This window comes from Anser cygnoides, chromosome 1 (assembly GCF_040182565.1).
Source record: "Anser cygnoides isolate HZ-2024a breed goose chromosome 1, Taihu_goose_T2T_genome, whole genome shotgun sequence".
Taxonomy (NCBI): domain Eukaryota; kingdom Metazoa; phylum Chordata; class Aves; order Anseriformes; family Anatidae; genus Anser; species Anser cygnoides.
Window position 1 is genome coordinate 84,903,315 of NC_089873.1, and position 16,232 is coordinate 84,919,546.

Here is a 16,232-nt window from a genome sequence, read left to right on the forward strand (position 1 = left end):
CACAATTCATCAGCCACTGCTTGTAATTACATGTCAGTTTAAGAGTTAATTATCTGCTGATCCTCTTCTTTCCTCTACTCTCTGTCCTTCATACTTTCTATATTAAATTCCCTAATGAGAGCCTAAAATAAATATATTTTTTCCCTGTGGTAATTTCTAGGCAAAGTCTTGCTGTTCTAACTTTTAACTCTTGATTGCTGGGCATGGCTAATATTTAAAAAAAAAAAAAAAGAAAAGGACAATTCAATAAAAACGTGTTTTTAACCATTTAGTTTACTACAGATCTTATGAATGTGAAAATGTTTATAACCACATTTGTAAAAGAATTTCATAGCCAAAAGTCACACAACTCCCTGGTCTGATTAGTCATAATATTTTTGGCTTATTTTTTATGAATGTACTTCATAGGTTATCTTGTGGAGAAAAGTTAACTGTTATCTTTCTTCCTTTTTTTGTTTGTTGTCCATAATGTAAACAAAAGTTCCATCCAATTTTATCTAGTCATCTTCTTACCACAGGTACTGAAAGGTTTTTCCATTTTCATTACATTGCATGTATTATATCCTTAAATAACACAGACATGAAATGTTTTCAGAAAATATGTAAAAGTTCTTTCAAGAGTCCTCAAATGCAATGATTTCATGGATGTTTACCTTACTTAGAAATATCACCCTGCATCTATTTCTTTCTATATTAAATAAGTTCCAATATGCCCCTTTTGGATGACAGGATATGTTCATTTTCTGTAGTTATTCTAGTAGCATCCAATATTGTTACACTGCTTCCTATGATTATGTCTGTTCTGCTTTATTAAATTTTGCATAACTGTTGGAAAATTACAAGCACATTTGAAAGTAAATTAGGAGTACAAAAAAAAGTCTTAAAAATGGGTAAACACTGCATCAGTTTCATCATTGAAACAGACTGCAATATCAGCTCAACCATTATGAGATTCTTCAGTGTGTCTATAGGATACTAACATTTTAAAAGCCTTAGGTATGTGAAAAGATTAGATCCTAAAGACACCATCTATGAGACAGAATGGATAGAAATAAGACTTTATTAATTTTACTCTTCATAGGACAAGACCTTTTTCTTGCTCAGTTGCACTAGGATTCAGGTTACTGGTTTAAAATTAGGTAAATCCAAGACAAATTCATTTGGTTGAAAGCTCCCTGAGCAGCAACTTTTGATCATCCATGCATCAGAAGCTCTTGTGATCAAATTTAGCTTCCACAACATTACTGCTATATATCAAACCACAAACACCTGAGATGTTTGTAGCTTACTATAAGAATGATGTAATATAGATCAGAACAAATAGGGATTTTTTTTGTAAAGGTTTCTGCATTCCTTTGAAAATCTGTACTTATTTTCTCCCTCTGTGTTCTCCAGTGTAGGTGGAGTTGGAAGTAAATATGCCTGTAATTTGCACCATATTCCAGGGTTCCAGAATACAGTACAGAATTGAAGAACTCTGGCACATAACAGCAAAAGTTTTTACAAAACAAGTGCTTTGCACAATGATTCATGTCTAATTCTGCATACTTACAGTATCAAGCAGACCATGACTTTTGAGAATTTCTATTGTTCTTCCATACGTCATCCCATAAAACATTTTGTTAGATCTAAAATGCTGACTTAGTTTTATTTGCTTTTGGGATTATGAGTCTAATGGTTAAGCTTCAATTATTTAATTCAGCTTTTCTTAATCAGGGGAGCTAAAAAGCTTCTAACAGAAGATAGCCAATCTAACCATATTCCTCCAAAAGCTGAAGAAAAATGCCAATTTAAAGTGCCAGCTATCAGAAGATTGATAGTACCATAGCAATGGTCCCATGTAAACCACTGCAAGAAACATCACATCTGTAGTGTGATTAAATACCATGAGCTCATCAGCTATATGAGTAATTATAAGAATCTCTCAGCATCCATATCGATTTTATCTAGATCTCATCTTTCCAGATGCTGTTCATGAACAGTCTATCTGAAGACTGAAGATATCATTACCTGTTATTTTGCTAAAATGAAGCTCTTACATACTGTGCGTCTGTCAACAGACCTTGTCTCTGGGTTACCTGGGGTTTGAGTGTGGTCTGGAACAAAATGCTCACTGTTTCCAACAATCTCTATGTAATTGGCTAGCTCCCCTCTAAGACTATAGCTCTGGCTTCTACTGAAATATTTATAAGGTAGCACAATAGAAGTGGAATGCAGTCTATACTCTCCTTGAACTTCAAAGATTTTATTTTTGTCTTGTTATTATTATAAACAGTTAGGCTTCTGGAGTACCAATTAGGTATGTGTCTGCTCTAGAATATATTGTGCCATGAAAATGAATCCACAGGGAATTCATTTTTTATTAATGAAACTAACTGGATAAACTTTTTTTTTTTTTCTTCCTCTTAGTAAGTCCCTTGACCAAAAATTGAATTCTTTAATAAGATACATTTTTCTCTTTCAACTTTAATCACTGGTCTTCAGTGTTATTTCTACACTTACATTGGGCTTGTCCTCAAACCACACATGAATTGAAAAGTCATCCACATTCTTCCCTTTTCTACAAACCTTTCAAAGTCTTGCTTTTTATTTGTTTGTGCAACAATTTACTACAGTTTGAATTCCAAATACACCATTATCCTGTTATGTTACCATGGAGAAATTTGTTCATACCTCTACACCCATTTTCCTGCCAATTCTTGCTGCTTAGGCAGTAGACTCTCTGTGTCAAAGGGCAGTGTGTTACGGACCATAGATTGTACACAAGACAATATCAAACCCAAGTAGAGATCAGAGCACTATTCTCACAAAAATGAGTGCTGGAAACTGCAAAAGACTGCATATGAAATGCAGTATTGCTCTTCATTCCAAGTGCATTTACTGAGCTAAACTATGTGCCTGCGCATTTTCAGCTATGGTTTAGGAACCAATTTTGATCTAGTTTCATTCACTGCCTGGCACTCCATCAAGAATTTCTATATTTGGGTCCACTTTAAAAGCATAATAGGAAATCTGATTCTTTAAAAGAGCTATTTCCAAGACAGTAGTAAAGAAGATGGTTGGCAAAGGCCCATTAGTGACAGAAGTATTTAACATTCTCCTTTCCTTTGGTCTTTTAAGGGAATGGGAAATTCCCTGAAATCAATCTCAGATTTAACATGCACCTTGTAAGAGATCAGTCAGCTCAAGCATGTTTTTCAAAGGTTCCTTCTGATGCAGGTTCCAAGTGGTGGACTTGTACATTCCTTGCCTAGGCCATGCCACTTTTTGCTGCAGCAGACACAGTCCTAAGGTTAGAGTTTCGGTCTTCTGCTGCTTTTTGCATATACAGTTAACAAGAAGCAAGCAGTAAAAAGGAGAAAATAAAGAACAAGATGAATTTGAATAGCCATCTGTAGTAGGCTAAAATAATAAAAATAAATCAATGAAACTGCATGTTAAAACACTTCCTGGGAAAAATCTCAAACCAAGTTAGAATATAGCAAAGTGCAGATTTTTCATTTCAGTGCAAAACAGAGGAAAGATGAAGAACTTAAGAAAACACATAACAAAACGTATATGATGATAACAGCAATAGCAATGACATAAGAAAAGAAATTAGGAAAGTAATTGGAAGAAGAGTGGGATTTGTTTTATTTTTTCTGAAAAATTATAGTTTTTATTCAACTCATAGCATTCTGGAATTATTTTATCTCAGATTCATACTATTTGAACAATGTAGGTCAATTTTTAAGGAAAAAAATGCCATTTTGAATCAAAAAGTCAAAGTTTCATTTTACAAATGTCAAAATGAAATGGTTTGGCATTTCTGAAATGGAACATTTCATTTTTGAAAGGTCAAAATGATATGTTTTGACATTTTTTAAATTCTTCCCCTCTTTGTTCTTACCAGAACTATTAACCAAATTCAACCTTGATTAGTTTCATGCTCCTCGAAGCTCAGATTTCTATCAGAAATGTTAGGCATAAAATAAATTTCGTCCAGCACTTCTACAACAAAGAAAACAATATGATCTCTAAAGCTATGTGTAACTGCTTCTGCGATGATACTCTCTTCTCCCTCCTGCTCAGACTTGGCCTCCAGCATCCAAGTATCTACCCACACACTTTCACAGCTGTGAGGCTTGGCTTTTCCCTACTGCATGCCTTAAATTAGAAACAGTAACACAGTCAAAGACAGAATGTCTCAATTAAATCAGAAGCTGGACAGAGAATTAACTGCCCTAATGGACGGCTCTCAACATTTTTATAGTGCATGTACATTGCCCAGGTGTTACAATTACAGTCACTATAAAAATGCTTATAGATGAATAAATGCACCCTCTGAATCTAATGCAGAGTAATCTGCCCATTGCCCTTAGCAATAATATATCAGCACTTCTCTTCTATGTCTCATGGGCAGCCCAAGCTAAACGTGGTATTGTTAGTTTAGTATCTTATGAGTAAATAAATCATATTAACCGCTGCAACCAGGACTGAGGTCAAAACAGAGAATAAGAATAACTAAGAGAAGTTATAATGTCTGCTTGCTGGCTTGCTAGAAGGTATGTGTAACAGATTTATAGAACGCCTCAGCACCACTCTGCCAGAGCAGCAAGGGGCAGGCAGAGGACAAGAGCAGTGCTTTTGTGTTGAGTGTGAATGAACGGCACTGGAATTACAACCACATCCTACAGAAAGATCTGTCCATGTGATCAGTGATTCTTCCATGAGTGTTCCCAGAAAGAATGAGAAGGAATTATTCCTTTCACATGCGCTAAGGACAAATCCAAGGAAAACAGGAAGAAGAGAAGTAAAGGGAAGCTGTGACTATTATTTTTCAACCAGACTGTGTAAACCACCTGAGGAATGGTGCAATTTATATCTTTCTATCTGGGCTCTGTCTGAATGAATATTTTTCCTCAAGGCACTTCCTGAAATTCCTCTCTTACAAGTAGGTGCTCACCATCCCAAACAGCCTGAGTAGAAAATCAACAACATAAGAGTTCTAGGCATCCCCAGGAGTTTTTTTTTTTTTTTTACCTTTTTTTTTTATTTATTTTTTAATGAAGATTTAAGAGCTTTTGGCAGAAAGCTTTATCCAGAATACCTCAGCAAATAAACAGGCTGCAAACAAAAGGCCCAATCCAAATATATTTCATAATTCCACTCTTACTGGATCTTCTTGAATGTATCTGTACAGAAATTTTCTCTTTTGGTGCAACCCCTGCCTGGCCTATCCTTCCACTCCTGATAATAGTATCCAGCTCCTCTCCACATACTCAGAAAAACCCACAGCGTTTGTGTCCTCTTCGTACCCTCAAAACTGGCTGCTTATCGGTGTGTGCTGGAGTTAGCTCTCCTGCACACTCTCTCCAGGACCCACTGATGACTTTGAAGCTCTTAAGATGGGGTATGCAATTTGTTGTGCATAATGTTATCTGCTGGCAAAATCAAATAGCATGTTATTAAAATTTGAAGGGCTTTATCTATTTTTCATAAGCATTTTAATAGGCACTGAATTCACTTCTGCCTCCCATGTGCTCCATAGCCAAACTGATATCAAACTGGACGTTGTATACCTAGACTTGTATTATGGCATTTATCTCAGAGCTGGTACAAAGTAGAAAAAAGCGCCTAGCTCTAGTGCAACAGCTAGGCTTCAGGGGTTACTAAAGGACTGCTGTCTGAAGGGATTTTATTTTTCTTTCAGATTTTTGGTTTGGTTTGGTTTTGGTACTGTAATGCTGGATTTTGAACCATAACTGCACTTGTTCTTGCTATTCATACAGCCACTTTCAAGTTTTTCCATTTCTCCATTTTCTGTTTGAGAACATCACTCTTAATGGAAATGTGAATAAACAAGCTCCAGCATTAACGTTGATGGGCCATGAAAACTGTGATGATGTCCAAAGTCCTCCTCCCCAGCTTCATATTATGTTCATATATACAAATACATTCATAATGTATTGTAAAATCATCTAAAGTTGGTGATTTGCAAAATCGCAATAGACCTTTACCTACCAAAATACTCCTTAGACATTCTCCTGGCAAAACCAAAACACTTTAGACTTGGTAGTTCAGTCAATTTTATATATAAAGAGATAATTTGTATTCTCAAAATTTATATATGTATGGTATATATATTAGAATTTTTTAAAAATGTTATTTTTTTTTCCATTCAAATAAAAGTTTTCAAACAGTTATTCTTGCTACTAGTATATGAAGCTGGATCTTAGTAAACAAAGCATATCTTAATAGATCTTTTTAATTCTTTTAGAAAAGGTGACTCTCTTTGTACTTCTAGATAAAACGGTTCCAGGGACAGTTCTGAAATCCAAGGACAAGCAATCTGTAGCAATCCATACCTTATATTCACAAAGAACAGAGACTGCATCTTTAGGTACCTATTGGCCATATCTCTACTGTATATAATTTGGCTTTGGAACTACAGTTGGTGATGTGCCGATAATGCAACAATTATTTTGGTTTGGTTTCCATTCAAGTCTGAAATAACATGAGGCATGCTGGACTCAACAGCATAGTATTTTTATGACATGAAGATGTACGCAGAGATGTTCCTGAGGGCCAGGATCTATGTGTACTCCTAGAGGACTATGTGGAAGGAAGGGAGACAAACCTGGTGTGGTCTCACTAGTACTGTTTTGGGGAGCAATCCTTGTGAACAGTTCCCAGAAGTACACCTGGGCTTTCTTTTACAGTGGCTTATTGGGGCACTCAAAAAAAGAGGCAGGGAGCTGGCTGACCATGATAATGAAAATCAGTGGTGATGACAATCAAAGAGGTGAACTTCCTCAACAGCCTTCTTTTTATTTAGCAGTGTAGCTGTACCTGTAGACATCAGCCCTGTTGTGTGCGCAACATATACATTTCACATAAGTTAGACTGCACTAATTTCATGTACCACCAAAATGAAAGGATACTGAGGAAAAAAAGGATACTGGGGAAAAAAAGGAAAAGGAAAAAAAGAAGAAAAATAGCAATCAAAATGATGACATAGTAAGGCAAAAAGTTTCCTCTCAGAACTAGAGCCATCATTGCTTTCCCTAAGATAAGTATATGCTCTTACCTTATGCTGAGGATTTAGGAGTAACATATCTGGTTTAGTGGCTCATTGTAGTCATTTTTGGCAACAACTTGTGCTCCTTCCACCACCATTTCTTTCCCTTCAAAGGACTCAGGTTCACTTTTTTTTTCCCCCCTGACAACTTTAAGTAAAGATCTACTATATATTATGTAAATGAATGACAAAAAACTACATATGTCTTTTTCTTTGGATAGTACCTTTCACGCTACAATATTTACTGTAAACTCTAAACAAAAATGAAACAATCAAAAAAACGTTTTAAGAAAAGCATAAACCATTCACAGTTGCAATGTTTCCACTTCAGACTGCCAACTTAACCTAAATTTATTTGTATTAACTAGGTCCTTATGCATAAAAAAAAAAAAAAACAACAACCAAACAACCAACCAAACAAAAGAACTAGTTTCCTATTTCAGCCAGATACATAAAAGAACAGAACAGGAACAAATTTGAAGTAACTGACCTTACATAAAGGAATAGAAATCTTTGTCCATTTCTCTCATGAAAAAGAAGGCACAATATGCATGCATGGTACATTTACTGAATGCAGGCTGCAAGGACCCTGCAGGAGCAAGCCACTGCAACCTCACAGGAGTGAGGCAGCGCAGTCACAGGGCTGCCAGGAGATTCACATGGGAATCCCACCATGCAAGACAGAGCAGCCAGGATGGGTCCTCCCATTCCTCAGGACAGTGTCAGGATTTGCAGTGCACACGTCACTGTCCTCCAGCTTTGCCAACACTGCCACAGAACAGAAGCCCTGGACCACATGGCATTTTCTTCTGTCAAATGTTTTTTTTCCGTTCATTGGTCCTGTCTTTCCAGGTCTGGTAGAGCTTTTTTTTGCCTGTGCCTGGACCCTCCTTGTACTGACAAAGAGCAGGCAAGAAAAGCCTGTGCTTGCTTCTCCCTTTATGTTTGAGGCCGCCCTGCTATTTCATCAGAATTCATACAAAATTATATGTCTATAAAGCATCTTCACACAGTTGAGTTATGTGAAGACGATAAACTTTCTTTATTTATGAAAAAATCAAAGTTGACTTCAGTGGAAACTGTGTAATAACAAAACAAGCACAGCTTCCTCCTACTCAATGGGTGGATAGGAAGGATTACACCACCAAACAGAAGATAACAGTAGAAAATGGACCTGAAAGAAATCGTAAAGAATACTACAGCCCTGTTTCAGTTGAAATTTAAGAATGTGCATAAGTTTTCTGTTTGATAAAAACATTAAATAACACCAAAAATGAAATATTTTGTTTTCCTGAAATGTAAAGTATTCAAACCTCATGCTGAAGATAGTCTCCGCTTTTTGTTAAGTATCTAAAATGAAGGTTTCACCCAGAACTTATAGGACCACTTTTTATATGTGGAACAAGAGAAGTATGCCCATGCTGACACTTGCATTAGCTACATAAGCTAATTAGTCTGAGATTCATTACCAGACATAATTCTGAGTTATAACAGCACATCATAAGCTCTTCAATTCCTCAACTAACTTGAGCAGATCAGCACAGGTAAGAAAATGGGTATTATGATGTTTACATCAAGAAGTCTTGAATTGCTAATGAAATAAAAAACAAACCCTAACTGAGAAAATCATAACTGAATTTCAGCTTCGTAGTGATGGAAGTGTGCCAGTTATACAAACATTTAACTTATTTGGAAGCCAAAATCATTTAAAGATATAAAAATTTATAGATATTATGTGCCATAGAAACAACTAAAATATTAGTATGAGTATTTAAGCTTACCAAAGGAAAAAAAAAAGTAGAAAATACAGAGAAATAAGCACTTGCATCTCTTAAAATTAGTATCATCCAATAGCAACTTTTACAGGATGAAAAAGATAAGGTATTAATGGCATGATAATGTCAATCAGTGACAGAAAGTAAACGTAAGTCACAGAGGAGCTTCATTAGAAGATAGGTCTTCATATTCTTGCTCCTACTCACCTGCTGGAAATAAAAAATTCAACAGGCCACATGAAGGGGTTCTGCATTTGGCACCCCTGGATAGGACTGTACCAGTAACTAGTGATGGGCTCAAATTTGTCAGGAGACACTGGTGAAATGGAGTCTAAGTCATTATAAGATAGCAACAAGGTCGAATTTTTATAAGGAGACAAAAAGATTTTTTTATTTTTTTACCTAGCAGTTAGAAATCCCAATTTGCTATCTAAGGGTAAAATTAATAGCCTGAAACATCTTGGGAAAATTTCTATCAAGAATAATAAATGTATGGAAAGGATATATATCTGTCCGTATACCCGCTGAATGTATAATTGCTCTAAATAAATAATGTTTAGGTTTAATATTATGATTTTAATTCATTGATAATACATTTTTTAAAACACTGTTTACCTACATGGGTGTATTTATCAGATATGCACACATACATATGCACAAAGCATGCATTTTCATTGCATACAATATGAAATAAGAACTAGCGTGGGAAGCTCAGTGCTGGCTTTGTTGCACGCTGAGCACTTCAGTGCAGATGTGTGTAGGACAAATTCCACTGGAGAGAGTCTTTTATCATTAGCTGATCCCTGGGTCTCCTGGAGATTGTACTTCATTGACCGGTAGTGTCTTGCCTTGTTCCACTGAGAAGCACAATCTGGTGGTTTCTTCTCTCTTTTTTTTTTTTTTTCCTCTCTCCAGACAGAAGTCAACTATGTAAGTTAATAACTGGTTTTAAAGGCCTCAAAGGACATGTGTGTGTGAAAAGTTGATCATGGAGGAGCAGGAAGAAAAGAACGAATCAGCACTGCAAAGAATAGCTTTCTGAAGTTGTGCCCAATAGGTCTGCATACTTGGAGTAAAATTTTGGTCCCACTGATGTCAAGTATAATTTTGTCACTGATTTTACTCCTGTGTAATTAAAAGGATTGTAAGGGGGAAGAAAAATAAAATTAAAAAAAAAGTAAAATAAAGCAAAGTATTTTTAAAAACAAGATAAACAGGTGAAGAGAAAAAAGAAGAAAAAAAGGAAAACTCAGTCAGCTAAAGTCACAGAAAGTGAGGAAGGGCACATCATGGGGTTAACATTACAAACTGTTTAGCAATTCAGAAGAACACATGTAGATTCTGCTTAAATAATTCAGTCTCAGCATCACCTCCTCTTCAAGTTAGCTAATTCTTTTTCAACAGGAAAAAAAAGTTACAAACTGAAATGTCTGGCCTGTTCTTGCTCATATACCGTACTTGATTTTCACAACTCATTTATAAAGGAAAATTAAGGCTAACATCTGGGAGGACAAGAACATTCTTTAGATTTTTTTCCTGTATGATTTCAGCTTCCTTTCTGCAGCTCTCCTTAAGAGGCTATTTGCTTTGTTTGTTTTAAGATTTACTAAAAGCTAGTTTGCAACTTGAATTATGCAAGAGGCCCATTGAAGACAAGACCACAGTTTCTTCTCTCCCTGGACACACTTGGATCATAACATGAAGGAATAAACCACCCTAAATGTCACCTTCTTCCCAGATCATTCATGGAGGGGAGGTAAGGAACACCAAAGGATCTGTCTCCTTCTTGAGCACTGCAGCTTCCACAGTGGTCTGGTTTGTGGATGTTAGAATATGAAACATCTGAAGCACGCTGCCAGGGAGAAATACAAAGGCTGCTGTGCTCCAGGGAAGATGTGTCAAATGCCATCACCCAGATAAGCTCCCAAAAGGCTGCAATTTAGGCGCAGGCATGGCACGGGGTCTGCAGCAGGACTGACAGGCATAAGAGTCCATTTTCCTTTAGCCCTTGAGGGAGGAATGCTTCCCAGCTTGTGCCACCTCTGAACATCTTACACCTAGATTAGGAGCAAACGGGTGTCCTTGAACACTACCACACCATATTGCTACAGATTAAGCAGCTCTGTGTGAATGAGGGCTGTATTCAGCATCAGAATGCTGCAGTGCTGGTTTTCCTGCTATGGAGAAGCTTCTTAAAGGCAATTTTTATCTGTTTATTTTTGTATCAGATAGTAAAATTAATTAGCTTTATTAAAGAGCAAGCAATCTGATACTCAAGAAAACACAGCAGAGTAGCAGGATTCCAAAAATATGCCTGCCACCTGGTGTTGCCTGTTACATGTGCTTCCTTACAAAACATAGCTGCAGCTGTAAATGTAATTTGTTTCTATAGGCAGAACTGATGCAACACTTTTCTCTGTTTATCTAAAGTATTTGTAGTTCTTGACTCATTAATTAACACATTGATTGGAATATCTGTAAATGGAGCTAAAACTTGGTTTATTTGAACCTTTTTGATGTGAGATAGCTTTCCTCATTTGCTACCTATTCAGATGTCTACCATGCTTCCACAAGAAGCGATTTTATTATCTGCTTTCTAGAGAAGAACCTCCTGTGTGCTTTCACATTGGCTGAATACCATAGATCAAGTCTAGGTTTAGAATGGATAAAACCTCAACATTAAACAACTGGTTTTGACAAAGAGCACCACAAATGTGGTCGTTTGCCCAGACAAACAGTCTAGCAATGGAACGAGAAGACTATTTCTGGACTATTATGCAGATATTGGATGTGTCACTGGATCAGTGATTAAAAATGTATAGCATACTGTATATGACCACTCCTCTCCTTTTATATGATTTCCTGTCAATCACAACCACAAAGAAACAGCTCTAATATTCAGACCAGTTCACTCTTAGGTCATGTTTAACATGTGTGCTTTGAATGTTTCAACTCATTAATAGTTCATATTCAGTTAACTATATCATAAATTTTCCTCAAACAAACTTCTCAGGATGCTCATTTTTCCCGTTTTAGACATGACAGACAACAATAGATGTACCCTGGTTACATTAAAATGTGCATACCTGTTATTCACCATTGCAGAACACGTCCCAGAATCCAAGCATAGCTGTATCTTTCAAATTTTTAGTTTTATATATATATAAAATCCACTAAGAATGGTCAGGAAAGAAGGAGTAGGTGTTAAAGTAAGGACCTCAGGCTCATTGAGGCAAATGTAGCTCTATCACATCGTACTCCAGCCCATTCACACTATTTGCTTATTCATTATTATTCCAATGGTGAGGAAAACATGAAGGTAAGATAGTTCAGCAAATTGCAGCCCTGTATATCCACATAGGGAAGCTACAGCTAATGAGCAACAGCTGAAGGCCTTCCACTGAAAAAAAAAATAATAATAAAAAAGGACTTCTGTGTCAGAAAGGTAAGGTGAGCTGGTAGCATTACCAAACCACAAGCTCATGCTAATTCAGTCCTTCACCTCTCTGATGCCGATACCCTTGAGCTGACTTTGATGTGGCCTCTGCCTAGGCCGCGAGAGAGAGAAATATGCTTTGGACTATGACTCAAAAAAAAATAGTATACATTAGGACAGGACTCAAATGTCATTGCAAAAGTGTTTGTTGTACACTGCACACCTTTTTTAATATGAAATTATGCTAGAAAAATATCCCTTTACCTCATTTAGGCAGAAACATGTAACAGGTAACAAAACCTTTGATTGTAATATGACTAGTTAGATACAGTCAAACATGTTCTGAAACAAACTAGACTATGATCCCAAAACAATAATAGTAGTTTTGAACTTCAAATTAGTCCATATTTGCCTGAAACAAGAACTCTATTAGTTGGATATTAACGTTGAAATATATTGTTATACAACTCATAGCACTACTCCAGTCTTTTACCTCTTTTCTCCATCTGTCTTATCACTCTTTTTGAAAGTTACTTATATATCAGGGATGTGTTCTACTCAGTCACCTTGGCAACAACAGTTATTTCCTTATGGAACATATTGTATTTTCATATTTTGTATAATAACAATGCTTAGCTGTTATTATCTGAAAGCAGCAAGAGAAGTGGAGCTTTTGTGCCAGAATGTTTCAGGTCATTATCAAAACTGGATGATAACTCTCAAAGACTAGTACCCCTCTTTTTTTTTTTTTTTTAAGTTTATTCTTATTTATTATTTTCTTTAGAAAGATCTTAAAACTATTTAAATATAAACGTGGAATCAAATCCAAAACAGGAAATAAATGCCTAGCACCAGATTTAAATGGCATTTAGGTGCTGAAATCCAAAACTGTAATCTCACATCCCACTCATTCCTCCTCAGCTAGAAGTTATTAAAGGCTACAAAGTGCTTAATTTCTTAAGTTTGAAGTCGGTCCCGGTATGCAATATTTTTTTTTAATGCTGAGCCAGATCAGAAGCCAGCTGCTTGTGTGTGCAGCTCTCACCAGCTGGCCGGGCTGCCTGCTCCCGTTCAGCCACCAACACAGCTGCCCTCGTGGCCTCCCAGTCCTCGCTCAGGCCAGTGTGCTGCCTTCATGCTCACCCCCTGCCGAGCACCCTTCCCTCCTGCCTGACACTTTCCGGAGGAGAGAGCTCGGCTCTCTGTAATTGCTGGGTGCACGAAAGGGCAGATGAGCAGTGACAGCGGACCAGGAGCGAAGCTGGAATACAGCCCAACGTCTGGCTGTGCAGTAGCTGTGGTAGCTTCTGGAGCGACCGTCTTCCAGCTGCTCGTTGCCACCTTACCCTTCAGCTATTAGTAACTGCTCTGCAGTGGAGACCTGTGAGCTGGCTGCGGGGGCACTCACAGTTCACTGCACAGTCAGAGAGGTCATTTTAAATTACTCCTGATGTTATGGTTTCCCAAAACCCTGTCTGCCAAGGCTTTCCTGCTGAGCAGGTTGCCTTCTGGCTGCGTGTGTAGCACCAGGGCTATGCGGGATCCCACTCTGAGATTCCTGCCAGGATGCATGCAGTATGCATGCAGCAGGATTTGGGAACTCCAGAAATGAACTGCCTGAAGTTAGCTACCGCAGTGCTCAGTATCACCAGTATCACCATGTTTAAAATCACTGAGTATTTATCCAACTTTGAGATGGAAAAATAACATTTTAAGAGTGCCCAGGAACATGTCACCATTGCTGAGACAAAAAAAAAAAAAAAAAAAGAAAAAAAAAAAAGAGAGAGAGAGAGATTTTACCTAAAATTTAAGTAAAGATTAAGATTTACTTAAAAGATGGGGAATCTAATATGGAAAAAAAAGTTTAAAACATTATCTAGGCAGACCACAGAGCTAAGGACTCTCGCTGTTAAGTGGAAAAGAAAAGAAGCAAGAGACTTGTAGACACCTAGGCCCTTAGTTCTTTGCCTCATTGAAGAGGAGATTTTGCCATTAGCAAAAGAATTAGGCTCCTATCTTCTGTGACAAGATTTACAGCTATTTTACCAGTTATACCGGTGACCGGCTCCTGTTCTTCAGACTGATTTTGAAGGAGGTCAGGGAGTCCCACCTCCTGCTTGACATCCTGAGAGGGCTGCATCTAATAAGACTGTAACAGGCATGCAACGGTAGAGAAGATAGAAAGAAAGAAAAACACGAACATCAAAATAAAGGGAAAAAATGAGAAAAAGGGAAAGACTGTTAAAGCTTCCTATTCCCCTAATGCCCATCCTTTCTCTCATGTGTTTTATCAAATAATTTTATTGTATGAAGAATTAATAATTGATTAAATAAATATTTTAACAAAAATAACTCCTGTGTTTGAAACAAGTAAACAAACTAATGCTAAATGCACTTAAAATAGAGTTAACACTCAATGTAACAAGATCATAGAGATTATAAAGCTGCTTCATTTTATTCATATTAAAAAACTGCCACATATAATTTGGTAATTTTAGCTGTCTTTGATCATCAGAGGATGAAGATTTATCTATCATAAAGGCTAATTACTGTTATCGTCTTCCATAGACAGTGGTCTCTATAGGCCTTCCTTGTACTTTTTGATGGAAAGAAGAGGGCCAGCCTTTGATGATTTCAGACCTGTTTCATCAAAGAGCCAGTGGGGCACTACCCTTAATGTATTCACTTCTGAAGAGATGGTAGGAGCACCGCCATCTGCTTTGCACCACAAAAATCCACCAAGAAAGCTTTGTTATGATGAAGACATCTTATCCTTCATGGGAGATATGGACACAGACTTGCAAGCATTTCAGAAAAAAATAATAGAAAGGAGTAAGAAAGGGAAGTTATGAATATTGCAATTACCCTGTCTTATCAGAACCTGTCTCTCACTGACTTTATGACCTCTGTGCAAGTAATTAGCATGCTCTGTGACTCTGCCATTAGCAACATTCTCAGCTTGGGAGCCTAATGCTATTAGCATGCTGCTTAAAGGAGAAAAAAAAAAGGGGCGGGGGGGGAAGGAAAAAATATGGAAAGTATAGAGCATTTAACTGCAAAAATAAAACAAGCAGTTTCTCTCATTAAATATAGACAGAATTCAGGACATCATTGATTGATTTTAAACCTTGCAGATGAAAAGAAATGAGTGAACAAACAAGCTGAACTAAGCTGTTATAAACAAAACATTCAAATGCTCTGAAAAAAAAAAGTAGTTTCTCAAACCTAAATTACCTCTAATTCCTAAAGAAATTAAGTAACTCATTTCATCTTGTTTGGGTTATTTAATTATCTGATAGAAATAAAAAAGCAGGGAGCAAGGCTGAATCAAAGAAAAGAAAGATTGGCTTTTTGTCTCACAGTGAGACATACAGCTAAGTTGTTAACAATACAATGCTATAAGCCATATGTTTCATGTGGTTTTCTTTTAAGCTTGAAATTAGAATGTGCTAATTAGAGTGTGGGCCACATATAAAAATACAGCACTCCATTGCAATTGTGCCTCTATGAGGACTACATTGTTGATGAGTAGAAGACTGGTGCTATAATTATCTCACAATCCAAGGAGTAATTCACCTTAGTAATTTTTGAATATGTCAAGAGCCTGGTTCACAAATCACTTAATTGCTTTTTATGCACTCTTTGTGCTGCAATTTACTGTATATGAGAAAAGTGACTTGTGTACCAATATCATATAATTTGCCTCATATTCTCCAACCTTCCAAATCATAGCATGGTAACTAACAACACATGATTTCAGCTTCATTTCCCAGGACTCTAAAGACCTAAGGAGATATGAAGTAGACAATGTTTCCAGCTGGGAGTAAATAGCATGTTTACAAAAAGGGACCCACAAAAAACTTCTCAGAAAGCCAGTAGGTAAAATAATCTTGTCACTTTGAAGATTATTCCCCCAAACCACATTTTACTTCATTCATTATCAGAGTAGAACCTGTGTTTA